Source organism: Protopterus annectens, chromosome 6.part1, assembly GCF_019279795.1.
Source record: "Protopterus annectens isolate FY-2018-M chromosome 6.part1, PAN1.0, whole genome shotgun sequence".
NCBI classification, from domain to species: Eukaryota; Metazoa; Chordata; order Ceratodontiformes; family Protopteridae; genus Protopterus; species Protopterus annectens.
The window spans coordinates 291931897-291944897 of record NC_056738.1 but is presented as its reverse complement, the minus strand read 5'-3'; the positions used below and the strand labels follow the sequence as shown (position 1 = coordinate 291944897).

The following is a 13001-nucleotide window of genomic DNA, read 5'->3' as shown; positions in this document are numbered from 1 at the left end:
TGAATGGCTATCATTACAAGGAAATTATACTGATTACATTATTTTATAATGCAGTTTTTATGGATAACTTCAATGTCCTATATAGCATTTTACAAAGTTTTATTGAGTCATATAATGTTGATGTGGGTTTGTGAATTTATTTATTTGGATCTATATTAAAAGCTCGAAGAGGCATTAAATCTAACACGTCTTCAGCGAGATGTAAACACCGACAGCACTAAACCACGAATGTTCAAATTAGTGATTTCTTTCCCTGGGAAAGAAATCTCTAGCACCAAAAACACATACACACAATATCTCCCTACAGTGGGGTAAGGGGCAATGTCATGACTTAAGCCAAGTGATTTTTTTTTTCTCTGGGGAAAAAAATCGCTGACCTGATCCTTCACTATTTTCAGATTTCGGTCTACATGTGCCAGTGAAACGGCATTTGCTGTAATGCCATTTTGCCAATCTACTATAGACCCATTTATTTATGTAAGTTTGGTGAATGAATTTAGAATTAATTGCTTAAATATTGAATTAATTATGTTTCTAATGTAAACTTTGACCTCATGTATAAAGAGGGAAGAGGCTATGATAGGTTTTAGTTCTGAAGAAGTTCCCATGGAGGAAGTGCTTAACTGTCAATAAAGGTTTGGGGAATGGCGAACATGCTTTTTTATTGTATTATTCAAATTAAAATTTTAGTGTGCTGAGCTGTGGTATCCCTGAGACACTTATTTTATGATTTGTGCAGAGTGGCCACCTTGGCATTGGTCATCTTTTGATACGTACAGGTAAACATAACAAAACAGTGAAGAAAATGAGTGAGCATAAAGCATTATTTTGTTTTCTTTAAAAGGTATTTTACGCCCATGAAATAATTCCCTGAAAAATCTTGTCCAACTCAAGAAACACTAAGCTTTTCAAGCAGGGAAAATGTAGCTCTTTTTGTCAATCCCATGTGTATCACAACCCAGACTGAACAGAAATGATAGCTATAGTTTCATAAAGGAATATACCACTTTCTTACAGGTAGGCACGCATGCACACACACACACACACACACACACACACACACACACACACACACACACACACACACACACACACACACACACGCACACACACACACACACACACACACACACTTGATTATGCCCTATATCAATAAATGTCTATCCAAAAAAGTTCAAGTACAGTGTATATTTTTAGCAGTGAATTTTAACATGTGCTCTATTCTTACATCTCTGATGCTGTAATTTATGGATCAGTGTATCCAAAGTACAACCATGGGCATTTGAATGTTTGAATATGTTTCATTGAGATGTGGGGATTAGTATGTCTGGAAGGGGATATTACATTCCATTATTACTATACCATCTCAGTGAACAGCTTATAAAGTAAGCAGTTACATAAAGGCTTCATTAATAGCAATAATAATTAAAAAAATCATCAAATACAGTTACAGATTGTGCTTCCACAACATCAGCATTTTTTAGTTAGTAAATGCATTTAACTTAACATGGTATAAGAGTACTCTCTGAGCATAAGGCAGAGAGACTGATCATAGACAGGGTGCCAGTCAAAAGAATACACATACAGGCACATATGGCATGCACACCTATAGACAGTCTGATTGCCAATTCAGCTATCAGAAAAGGCTCCTGCTCCCCTGTAACCATGAACTACATAATAATCGGAGAAAATACTCAGTGAATTCTAAATTGAATGAATAAACAAATAAATAAAATAACAGTTTAAATTTTACTCCTGCAGAAATTATGCCAGTATCAGAAAACTGATTATTAATTCGGTAATAAAATTTCAAGAGTAGAAAACTGCAGCTGTGTATGACAGACACACAGAATCAGCCACACTACTATGGTATTGAGAAACAGGTCTTCAGCGGGCTCATCTATATCATTAACAAAGTGGTGAGGCAAACGGTGTCTAATGTAGAAACCTGGAGGACATACTGCAGTGATATGTGTTAAGTATAGTGCAAATAAGGGATTTGACGGACTGTAGACCAATGGTGGGGTTAACTGCAATGCTAAGAGTCTTATGTTCACTTCTAGGAAGGATTTTATACCAAAGAGCTCATTGACAGGGTACTGGAGGAGTTTACGGGATCTCATTCATGACAGGTAGGTGAAGTAAACTACAGACCTCAAGGACTGACAGGTAGGAAGAAGTGACCTGTACATTACATGAACTGCTAACTGGAGAAAACCACTGACACTGGTCACTTATTATCCACATATGAAAGAAGGTGACTGATTGCTGGTGAAAAGTAAAGGAGGCAGACAAGTGGCCATGCCCTTTACCAGTGTACTAATATGAAGGCTAGGAGATTCAACAGTTGAAGGGAGTGTGAAAGAAGGCAGGAAGGGTTATTTTTGACATTAGACAAACAGGTTTGTTTAATCACCACTCAAAGGAAATGAGGCACCTGTCTATGAGAGCTGGTAGATAGCAATATCATGAAACCAGCGGTTAGTGTGCAGTCTACCTGTTGTACTGATAGTGTGCAATGTCCACTGTTTGGAGAGGGTAAGAAGGTAAGTTGTATTTAAAAATGTATGCTACTCTGCCTGAAGCAGTTGTGCCCGGAAGATAAACACCTTTACAAACTGCATATCTTCTTCTTCTTCTTTCGGCTTTTCCCAGTTAGGGGGTGCCACAGCAGATCATCTGTCCGCTCATGATTGGCAGAGGAGTTTTACGGTGTCGAGTTGCCAGCCCGGCACCCAACCTTCCACAGAAGGCAGACACATGCACACAATCACACCTAGGGCGACTTTTAGAGTGTTCAATCCACCTACTGCATGCCCTTGGGATGTGGGAGGAAACCGAAGTACCCAGAGGAAACCCACGCGACCACAAGGAGGACATGCAGACTCTGCACAGGAGGCACCTCAGCCGAGAATCGAACCAGAGAACCTCTTGCTGTGAGGTGGCAATGCTTAATGATATTTTGCATGTCCTAATGCAAAAGGAGAAAGCAGGTAAGAAGAAACAGTTCATGAATCTGGATCTCATGTTATTTCTTAAGTCTTGTTTAAATTTGGCATATAAGACTTGTGCAACATAAGCAACACAGGAATACCAGCCTTCTACTGTAAAATGAGAAAACACTGAGCCTGATTTTTTTTTTTTTACTTCAAATTCTAACACTACTATTTGGGAAAGATAAAAGATTGTGATGGACCAAGGGAATCTTTTTTTGCCTTCTGGATATTGAACGTGTGTGCGTCTATGTGTGTTGCAATGACATATCAAGGAAATCTTCTTAATCTACTTGATGATGAAAGGTGTGTCCCTGAGTGTCTGTGCATGTGTGTGCACTGTCTGAGCAATGTGCAAGTCTGTGTGCACGTAAGAATTTGTGTTGCAGTGATGAATCAAGGAATTCTTTTTACCCTATATAATAATGAAAAATATGTATGTGTGGGTGCGTGTCTATAAATGGGCATGTGATTTTTTTTCATACTGCACTACTGCAATTTATAAAAGCATAATTTTTCATTTTTCTTTGTGATCCTCCAATGTTAGAAAGCAAACACGTTTATTAAACATAAGGAAGAGATTATAAAGTTAGGATTGCCTGACAAAATCCTCTGGGGAAAAATGAATACCAAACAATATACTGAAGCCTAACTAACAGGTAAACAAACTGCACAGTGTGAGAGGGTTGGATTAATCATTCCTCCAGTGAGATCACTCTAACAGTGGGCAAAGACAACCACAGCAGGTGTTATCTTATTGTCCCTTGTCATACCTCTGATTATGGATAAATAAAAAGGAGTATGATGGGGGTTGGTGTAATGGCTAAGGTATTACCTCACACTCACAAGGTTTCATTCAGTTTCATTCTCATCTTGGAAAGGCAAATGTGATAGACTTAAAATTGCCCACAAGGGCAGCTAGCCTAGTCTTACCTGTGTGTCTAATCATGCCACATGTGTGTTCTTAACAAGGTACATCAGGACCCAGTTACTCAAATTGTTGTCCTGTCAGGATATTATATTTGCATCCTTATTCCTTTCTGTACACCAGATACAAACACCAACAGCTGAGATTAATTCCTGTACATCAGATGGAAATTTATACAAGCATCATATGCTGAATAATCTGTCATGAAATTTCCAGGCTTTATATTATTTTGCTTATCTCTAACTATAGTATATTATTGTTTACAATGCTGCTGCAGACTTAAAGAAGTGCAAGTTTTGGTGTTTCAATTGCTTGCTAAAATGGAGAGCAAAAGCTGAGGGCACACAAATAACACACAAATAAATACCTACAATAAATAAATTAAAAGGAACTACAATCATTCAGTCACTACAAAGCATGTAAACCATCATCCTAGAGTGAAAATGAAAATCCTTTGTATATATTAGATATGGTATAATGGCATACTAGAGATCTTTTGCACATTAATTAAAGTGAAGCATAAACTATTGATTACTATAATACGTACAGACATTTAAATGTGTAAAATATAAATGGATAATTTTCTTTTAAATATAAGGATATCACAAACAGGTAGCTAAAAACCAAAGGATCAGAAGGAAAATTTAATAACTTGTGTTAGATTTCTAATACTATAAGCCATTTATAAATAAATATGCAATGACAAATACATATACCCTTGTCAAAATGTATGCAAAGTACTATATTTTGAAAGTATTAGCCAGCATAACTCAAATATGTACACAAAGTCTGTATATGTAAGCATAGCCCAAGGATTTATACAAGGTCATTTCATGAATAACTCTCAAATGTAATATTCAGGCCAGCACAGCCTGTCTCCTGGTCCTACACCTTAATGATTAGACCATACTGCCTATTTTCAATCAGTCACTTCAATGCTTCATGATGCAGGTAAGATTTATGAAGGGTTGCAGTAACCATGCTAGTATAAAATAACCGACATGGTCTCTAAATGCAGGTTGCTTTTTAAGGTGAGATGAGTTTCTGCTAATGGAAGTTACCGTATTATAAAATGAGCTGTTATGGCAATGAATGTGCATTAAGCTTTCTGGAAGGCTTCTCGTAGAAAGACAGAAATTGTGTGCAAAACTGTAATTTTCTACCTATTGATATAGCAAATATTTTCAAGTATATTTAAATGGCAGATTTGAACTTGTACAAAAAGTAAATGCATTCAAATATCAGAAATTATTATTATTATTATTATTATTATTATTATTATTATTATTATTATTATTATTATACTGGATTATCAGTTAGCAAACCATATTGCACTACAATTCCAGCTGGTGCTCTTCACTTATTTTTTTAATTACTGTGTATACAACTTAGTTTCATTCATGCAGGCAGCTTAAAGTTTACATATATGTACAAAACCTGACTCTAAGGTTAACAGATAAAGCCCTTACAGTATTCCCTGCAAACGCGTAGGTGTTCTCCTTGGGCTGGCACTAAAATGGGCTTCTACCCAGTCAGACTTTCCCTGTAATCAAATGTCAGTAAATAAAATAAATAAATCTGGACAAAGCTTAAAATAATGGTGGGGGGGGCAAAGGATTCAAAAATAAGGAAAATGTTTAAGTATTGCCCTCATCAACTTAAAAAAAAGTTGCTAGAAAGACAATATTTGTGTTAGCATGCATTTTTTGAAGAATGCGAAGTGTAAAACTCGGATGTATGTTATTATATAGTGAGCTCAGTCCTCAGTGATTTCCTAGAACACCACAAAATAGGAGGAACAGACCAAAAATATGAGGTGAAAATCTGGACAGTTGAGACATATGCTTTACTGCTAACCAGATGACTTATTTTCAACCATTGCATAGAGGCTGGAGGGACCAAGCAGGGGAGGCTAGAAATTAATGCTTAATGCTGGCTTAGCTATCCAAGGGATGATGGTGGATTGGCTTGCTGCTTTAATGCACCTGCATTAGTGTAGATTTATTACCTGCAGCATGCAGCCTAGTTTGCACATGCTGCAAAAGTGGTGTAACACTTGGCATGTGTGGTAGCATTTATATACCTCATGGAAACATTTCACAGTGGAGCATGCAAGCCACTATGGGAGGTGTTCTTAGAGATCACAGGATTTGAGGACCAACCTGCTCTCTTCGACCTGATTTCACCTCTGGTAAGAGGGATTAAAGAAATCACCTCTCATGGAATAAATGACTGGAGGGCCCTCAGCTGGGCATAAAAACCTTGGCAATCACAGTCACAGAATTGATTCCATAAAGAGGGAGGCAAACAGTTGCTTCTACAGCCCACCCCAAGAAAAATACATGCATGCACTAAGTAGATTTCTGTCAATGCAGGAAACGTGCATTGTGGGTACCCCCTCCCTTTCTGCTCTCACATTCCGCAAAATCCCAAGTAGGTACTTCCTTCCATTATTTGTTTTGGTGAGTCTGATCTGCAGTTACTATTCTGATCACCCTTTCACCCCCCCTCTCTCTCCAGTCCTGCAGGATCCTATCCTAATTTTTTTTTTCTTTCCTGTCATCCCTTTTATGTCATGTCATAAGACTCCTATTCCCTCCCATGAACTCATTGTATTATGTCACTTATCCTCTGCATAACACACTTTAATGAAACATTTCTCTCTCCTTTCCCTCTAGGTAACACTTTTTAACTACTTTCTATTTTTTCATTCCCTTTACCCCCTAGGCCCGATCTTACTTTTTGCATGACTTTCTATCTTTGGTGCTGCGTTGTGTTCACACTTGTATGGGCTAGGGAAATTTCTTGTTTTTTCCTGTTGTTTCATGACATGACATTTTATCAAACTTGCTAGCATAAACAACTGATTTTTTGGCTTGACCCCTGGAGATTTCTTCATGGGTAGACTGAACAAGCAGTGCTCACAAAGTTTTCTCAACCTTAATCCACATATTCTCACAAATTCTTTTACCACCCTCTCCATCTACTCAGCCAATTTTCCACAGCATGTCTATCATGTCACCAGTATATGTATACACCATCAACTTTTGAATCATCTTCTACATAATAACCTACTTGCAGACTCCCAACATGGTTTTAAACCTTTCCATAGCACTTCCACTGCTCTTCTCTCCTTTACAGATTCCATCAACAAAAATCGCAATAACAACCTATTCTCCTCTGCTTTATTTCTCGACCTCTCTAAAGCCTTTGATATGGTGAACCATCACCTTCTGCTAGACACTTTGAAATCTCTTTCTCTTGACTCTTTGGCATTGCACTGGTTTAACTCCTATTTGAAAGACAGAAGACAAGCAGTACTTTGGGACAGCCATTTATCCTCTCAGCTCCCAGTCACCATCGGGATCCCCCAAGGATCCATCTTAGGTCCCCTTCTCTTCTCCATTTTTATAAATAACCTGTCTACTTCCCTCCCAACATCCACATGCATTCAGTATGCAGATGATTCAACACTCATCTGTACTGCTGTATCTCCGGCTGAACTTCATTTTTCCACCCAAAAAGTCTTTACAGCAGCAGAAAATTGGTTCCAATATATCTGTCTCCTCCTTAATCCCAAAAAAACAAATTACTACTTTTTTCTCCAACCCTTAAGTCTGCTCCTCTCTCCTTTTCTATTGTCTCTGACAATGGCACTATCATAACACCTGATTGTTCCACTAAACTACTAGGGTTTACAATAGATAATCAACTAAACTTTGATTCCCACATCAACCTAACCATCAAAGCTGTTAATAAAAAGATAGGTGCCCTCTACAGACTTAAACCCTTTCTTTCAGCAATTACCAGGGTGTCTCTAGCCCAAACTCATTTCATCTCTACATTATTGTATGCCTCTCCATCTTTTATCAACCTTTCAAAATCTTACATTCAGAAACTAGCCACATCCTACCATAGCATTGCCAGGTTTGCCACAGGCTCCCGATTTCGTACCCATCATTGTGTTAATCTCAAAAAACTTGGCTGGCTTGAACTTCAAAATCTTATTCTTCTACATCAATTAGTTATCACCCATAAAATTCTCTATTACCCTACTAATACACCCATACTTAACAACCTTGTTGCTCCTTACAGGAATCTTACTTCCCTTCACTCAGCTAACAAACTGCTAGTAGCTACTCTCAAATCACACAATAAATCTGGTGACTCCTTGTTCACAAATGTTGTTGGCTCATACTGGAATAAACTTCCCATTGAACTGACTACTTTAGTCTCATCACAACTTTTTAAGAAACAATTAAAGAACTATTTCAAATCGCACTGGCTTTGCCCTTGCTCAAATCCTGACTGACCCCAGCATCCAACTTCCATTATAGTTCTCTCCTTTGCCTGTTGCTATACATCCATCTTTTCTACTTGTCTCTCATTATTACTACTCCTCCTCTGCAGCTCTCCTGGCATCCACATGGATATTACTATTTCTATGATGTCACTTTCTCATTTACACTAGATATATTACTGCAACCTGTTATCTCACCTTCTATTTAAACCTTGTATTTTGATTCCTACTGTACAAGTCTGGGTCTTAAAACTATTTGCTCTGACACAAAATGTTTATTATATCTGTTAATATTGTAAATATTGTATAGACTCTAGTGTCTGTTTATTTTTTTCATTACAATTCCTGCTACTGTAAAGAGTATGGGATTAGGGATCCTCGTTGTATTTTTTTCTGTTAAATTGCTACTGTTCTGTTAAATTTCTGGTATAGTTTTATAGTTACTTACATTTTAGTCTCTTACTGTGCTGTTTTATTTACTAGTATATAGTGGAGCTTTTCTCCTCGGGCCTCTGCTGGAAATGGACATGTATCCAGCCAGACTAGCCCGCTCAACAAATGTAAAATAAATAAAAATAAATAAATAAATATGCCATCTTTATTTTGACTGCATTTATGCAGAGCACTGGGAGCCTGGTATCATATCTGTGTATAATCATCTCTTAGGCTATTTCCCCTTAGCTACAAAGGATGTGTATAATCACCTCCCTTGTCCATCTCTTCCACTTATTACATTTTCTCATCAGTCATTGGTCCTGTAAACTGCCCATTTCTTTTTCAGTTTTTAGTTTTTAACCAGACATGTCCACTGGACACGTGTTTTGGGGTAAAACTGAATCACTGCTTGAGTAATTCACTTTTTCAGGATCACAGGGTTTATGGGTAGAAACTGATGGAATCAAAGCCAAGACTATAGACTGAAGCTCATTAACAGCTTATAGCCTTTCTTGCTTTTTCACTTCTGCATGCCATGGTATACAAGTCCTGCCCTTTTTTGTCCCTTCATCCTCTCCAGTTTCTTACTTGATTTGTTTTTTTTGTTATTTTTTTTTTTCTTTGTGTTTTTGTATCTTCCTTACCCTCCTCATTCCTTTCCTCCTTTTTTGCACAACTGTTCAAAAATGTATCTGCACCTCAATATTCCTCTGGATTCTCAGCTAGGTGTATGTTTCTTAGGCCTTGCCCTGAGTTATCCCTTCTAGTTTCTACATATGACTTCCATTCTTTTTTTGGGTCTACATTATAATCACAAAAGCTTACTTTCATGAATACAAGTTCATCGACACATAAATGTCGAAGAACTTAAAAGCAAAAATTAAAACAGTGAATGCATTCCTGGAAGCAACAGCGCCATACAGGTAAGGTAAACCTAACGGAACAAACCTAATGTTAAACACTTTTTCTAATGTTTTTGCAGGGAGGCAAGCCCCCCTGCACCCCTCACCCCCCTACTTAAATATACCAACTCCGAGACTGCACTACAGTGGGGAAAAGGATTTATTTCCTCATCTCCACGATCATCCTGCTGGCCAAGAAAAAAATAGTTTGGCAATCTGCAGTTCGCTTTTTTTGTACTTCGCTGTATTAGTTCTTCGACATTTATGTGTCGATGAACTTGTATTCATGATAGTTAGCTTTTGCGATTCTAATATAGACCCCTTTTTCTGACTATGGGGTCCTCACCTCATCTTATCTCTCAGATTCTATCCCATAATCTACACTGGAGCTCTTCTTCATTTTCCATTCCTTACCTCTTTTGACTTCCCTCACCCTTATTTCTCATGAAACTTCCCCATTCTATTTTCTGAAAACAGGCACTTGATTGATTTCATGTCTTCCTTCTTCAACCATTGGATGATGATACATGATGATTCATACCCATTCAAGCTTTTGTACTAATATCCCATTTCTTTTCCATTCCTCTCTTTCTGGTCTTTGCTGTCTTCACTCATTTTGCTTTCCAAGCATGTACGAATCAAATCTTCTGGATTTCTCTGAACTTCTTCTTCTTCCGAGTAGTAAAGTACTTTCTAGAAAACCATTTGTTAATGAATTCACTATCATGTCAGTCATGCTCACACTCCCTAATTGAACACTTACCCTCCCATTTTGATTTGTTTTTGGAGCCATAAGCTTTCTGTTTTCACTTGTAGGTTGTTGTTCATGTCTCCTTCAGAATACTCCTATTCTGGTATTTGGCACAGAGGGTTAAGGCTGTGAACTGTAGTTCCTGTGATACAGGGATTGATTCTCTCTGCCTTTATTTGCCTGCTGGTTGACCTTGAACAAATCACTTAACCAGACAGTGCTTGGGTGAAACTGAGAATTTCAGTTAGGATGTTCAATGGTCCCCTGGACTACAAGTCTAATAACTACCTATGAACCTACCCCATGCATTCAAACTCAGATATTCAGCCCCTTGCTGGACCACCATCCCTTCAGTGGTCTTCTTCCCTTCCATCACAGTCTGCCCTCCCAAGAGTATCACCACTGTCATTTCATGTTAAATTCAAAGTCTTGTTACATCTCAAAAAATATTCAGAATTTCTCACATTCTTAAAATTAATGGAATCTAGATGTAGTGCTATCAGGATATGGTCATCTGCAAAAAAATTAAAAATATGAAAGGTACCGATCAATTCCTGACTTTGTTTTGTAATTGTGTCCTGATAATCCTTTCTGAAACCACTTTTTCAAAAAGCAACAGATTGGGTGACAAAGGGCACCCTAGGATCAAACCATCTCCCCTAAATCTACAGTTAATTCCCTGTTGACCAGGACTTTAACTTGGTTTACCTGTAAATGGCCTTTATCTACCTTTTAAAATCTTGGCATATTCTCATAACGTCAAGGATTCTTAAGTATTTTTTATAGTCAAAGAGTACTACAACCAATTCTTGTATGTTTTGTTTTTGCACCTTATCAATGAAGTTGTATAGTAGCCACCAATTTCCATGGATTGCCCTGCTCTCAAATTCCATCAGTTTTTTTTTCTGTACTACATTTTGGAGAATCCCATCATTTATTTCCATTAGGATTTACCTGAGATTATTGGATTTGTATTTATGGGTATAAAGGGTTCATGGCTTCATTTTTGTTTTTGCTATATTGTTTGAGATTGTACAAGTCTCCTATATAATGGATGAGTGTGTGAAGTCTAAGAGAATGATGTCTGGTTTAATTCATAAGGACTAGCTACTAGTTAGGTAGGAGATATTGGTTGAGAAGGACAGAAGGGGGGGGGGGTTATACTTAGCTAGGATATGGTAACAGCAAGTTGGATGTGGAAGTGTTCCAAGCCATTATCTTGTCTAACTATACTAGAAGTAAAATACTTTCTTAATATGGAAATACTACTGCCTTTACAGACATCATCTAGTGCAGTAGGCCTGTATGTGGGGTAGGTATCAAAATCCTGCACTGATGGAGTGACCTCATTGGTTGTGCACCAGGTCTCTGTGACAACATATATATCAATGTTTTTTAGAGTGTGCACTGCTTGCAGGGAGTGGATTATTTTTGTTAAGGCTGCTAGCATTCAGCAACAATACCTTTATGTTATCCAGATTCTATTTGGTTGTATTGGAGGCTTTAACAGTCTGACATTGCCTAAAAAGGCACTATAGGGCTGGACAAGGATTTAGCCAACATATGACAGCCTTGGAGTGAGGGGGGTCAGAATAGGTGCAGACCATCTTGCCAAAGCAGTTAGGACTGTCTACCATAACCTACCAGGCTGATAGATATACATGTTGTAACTCATCAAAGGACACCAGAAGCTAAATCAGTTATTGAAGTCAATAATCTTTTGTTCAAATTGCAGTATCATTCTTAGTGATGGTATAATGCTGCTTAAGGCTATATTCATAGCTACCTCAGATACATATTCCAAGAGTCCAATCATGTCTCTTCATGTAGTCCAGGGAGGTATGTCCAGTCATCTACACTCATGGGCCCTATGACTATGTCATTTGTGTGCTTGTGGTGCAAAGGCATGAGTGTATGCATGATGTGGCAAATCCTAGAACCTGATAGGCAACTGTTTGTGACCCACTCCTGGTAGAGTCTGATAAATGGTACATCAGTGTGTCATACTATGAAGTGAATGGCACATCGGTGTATCATACTATGAAGTCACCTATAACAACGATATTGCATTTTGTAGAGGATGTTGACTTGGGCTTCTGACTTGAGGCAGTGAGACTTTTGGATCTATGTTTCATAGTGAGTGTTGCCTCAGATTTTCTGTCATGAAGAAGAGTTCTCCGAGTGGCTTACCTTCAGCTGACTGACAAACACAAACGTTGACATCTAAAAGGCAAACCATGTTATCTTGAGAATGAAAAAGCTGTTGTCCTTCTGCTCATACACCAAAAAGCAACCATGGAGCATGCAACCAACCCCCCCCCTCCCCAGAAAAAAAAAAACAGAAAAAACACACAAAAACATTAGCTTTTGCAGAGGGCAACCTCCCCCCTGCACCTCCCACTAATTATATATAATAACTCAGAGACTGCACAAACTCCAGGAAAAAAGAATACTCCCCTACCCAGGGATTGATGATCTCACACACCTGTCTCTCATTTGTATGGTCAACCAAATGTGGTCAATTAAATTATTTCAAGCAAACCAATGGAACCCCTCCTAGTATATGTAGGTCTATGTGTTTGACCTCAGCTGCATGCATTTCATTCCATATGTTGGTGTGGTACTGACAACCTGCTTCTTGTTTATAGTGGCTTTGCATGAGATCTTTGCCTCTAGTAACATTATATAACTG

The 13001-nt window shown here is 38.0% G+C and overlaps 1 pseudogene; it reads right to left on the bottom strand.

The window, feature by feature from the left end:
* Positions 1 to 10116: 10116 nt before the first annotated feature.
* The window catches only part of LOC122805278, a 109092-nt pseudogene continuing 106207 nt past the window's right edge, over positions 10117 to 13001 (bottom strand).